The 2,247-nt window shown below is 45.7% G+C and overlaps 1 pseudogene across 1 annotated transcript; it reads right to left on the bottom strand.

Moving 5' to 3' along the window:
- Positions 1-468: 468 nt before the first annotated feature.
- On the bottom strand, positions 469-1,942 carry LOC311580304 (ornithine decarboxylase-like; annotated as a pseudogene). Its single transcript has one exon. The product of its transcript is annotated as an ornithine decarboxylase-like (transcript).
- Between the last annotated feature and the right edge of the window lie 305 nt (positions 1,943-2,247).

Below are 2,247 nucleotides of genomic sequence, written 5' to 3'. Positions count from 1 at the left end.
GTATGAACCCTTGACTCAGTAACACTAATCCTTTCTTTTTGGCTTTGTCATTTTCTTTCCTTCTGTGTCCCAGAACCTTTGGAAGTAGCTGGCTCTCCACCCCTAAATAGCATATGCTTCTGAAATTGAAGAGTTCTCTTACCTCACCTAGTATATTCACAAAGTCAGAAAATCAATATTGCTAAGACACTCCAGCTACTCCACAGGCTTTATTCGCTTTTCTATTAACTCGATAATCATCTTCACAGAAAAAGAAAGCCCTGCATCTGAATGACATTTCACTGCGTGTCTTTGTTTTCCTCGAATCTGGAACAGTTTCTCAATGTTTTTCCTTGTCCTTCTCGAGCTTCATTTTTTTAATTGAAAAAAAAAAAACTTTTTCGAACAATATATTCTGATTACACTTTCCCCTTCCCCAGTCCCTTCCAGATCTTCCCCACGTCCCCACCCACCCAACTACATGCCATTTCTTTCTCTCTTAAAAAAAAAAAAAAAAAGAAAAAAGAAAACAAACAACCATCTCCTAGCCTTCGATACTGCATTGGTGCCAACCCTACTCTTACAAAGACGTTCCAAAGCTAGCAAGAATGGAGTTAAATGGTCCTCCCAAATCTCTTAATTCAAGCTAAGCTTGTCAGGAAGAGCTACAAGAGTGGCACCTACACATTGATATTAGCGGAAGCACAGGCTGCTGGATGATGGCCCAGCCCGCTCTCCTGGGCACAAGACACGGGTAGAGTGCCAACATCCTGCTCCTCCACTTCCGGCAGGAAGCCATAGCTCTAGATCTGCTTCATGAGTTGCCACATTGGCCGTGACATTACATAGTAGATGGTCAGCCTCTGGAACCCATTGAAAGTAGAAGCAGCAGCAACGGTGTGTGCACCCATGTTCTTGAAGAGCATCCAGTCATCAACAAGCATCTCAGGCAGGTTACAGCACTCGACGAGACGATTGAAGCCATCACATGTCCCCAGATGCTGAGTGAGGAATACTTCTTGTATGGCTTGGGTCTCTTCTGCGGCAGGGTCTTCACATGTACACGATCATAAAGAATTCAGTTAAGAGATCGTACACTGCACCATTCACATAATACATGAAGGTTTGCTCACTCGACTCATCCTCGTCGTCAGAGCCAGTTGGCTCCTTCCATACGGTTTTCTTGGCAACGATATTGACTGCCAGCCTGAAAGCGGACGTGACATAGTATCTTCCTGGCTCAGCCATGATTCTCACTCCAGAGCCTGATGGGAAGGACTTGTTCAGAGCTGTGCTGATTACACTGGTGACCTCTTCAAATTAAAGCTTCATATCCTCAGATCCGGGAAAGCCACCACCAATTTCAAGCAGATGCTCGCTGAAGCCAACTTCAGTTCCCATGTCAAAGACGCAGTAGGCATCCCACACAGCCTGCATGAAGGTCTTAGGATCAGTACTCCCCACCGTTCACATGGAAGCTGACATCAGTGACCTCAATATTTAGCTCTTTCACCCATTTTAAGAGAAGCCTTCGGTTTTGAGTGTGGCACCAAACTTAACACTGAGGCGACAAACTGCTTTGGAATCCTCAGCGGCCATCCGCAAAACCAACTTTGCCTTTGAGTGTGCTCATCAACTCAGTTTCACTGTCAAAAGTCATCATCTGGACTCCATTCCTGGCAGCATACTTGGTTTGAGACACTTGTTTACAAGGATTTGCATAGATAACCCTCTCTGGAGGCACCCCAAGCCCCTGCACCAACTGTAGTTCAGTCTTGCTCGCACAGTCAAATCATGTCATAATGGCTGCTAGAGTGTTCGCTGTGGCTCCGCTGTCATTACACTTGACTGCATGAAAGGGAGAGACACAAGGAAGAGCTTTTAGCCATCTTAGATACTTCTTTAGAATGGATGCCTCCAAGGTCCTTGACATAAAAAGCATCCTTATGACTAGAGGAAGAAACATCAATCATTTTTTTGGTCCAGGATATCCTTGGCAGTAAAGCCTTTATTCGAGTGTATAGTAAGTCAGACTCTTCTTAACGTACCTACAGAAAACCTAGAGATGGAATTAAGTTAGTGCCAGCTCCTCCTTACGAGGCAGATTATCCAGGAACTCTAAACACTGTTCTCCTTGGAGCAGTGGAAACGTTCTCGCGGAGCATGGCCCTACGGAGACACCCAGCCTTATGGAGCTCCTGGCTACCTGCCACTGTCATTTGACTCATCAAGCAACCCCACCCCCAAAAACCCCACCCCCCACCCCCA

Source organism: Acomys minous, assembly GCF_964271855.1.
Source record: "Acomys minous genome assembly, chromosome: 13".
NCBI classification, from domain to species: domain Eukaryota; kingdom Metazoa; phylum Chordata; class Mammalia; order Rodentia; family Muridae; genus Acomys; species Acomys minous.
Note: the sequence above shows the minus strand (reverse complement) of the source record. Positions and strands in the feature narration are given on the sequence as shown.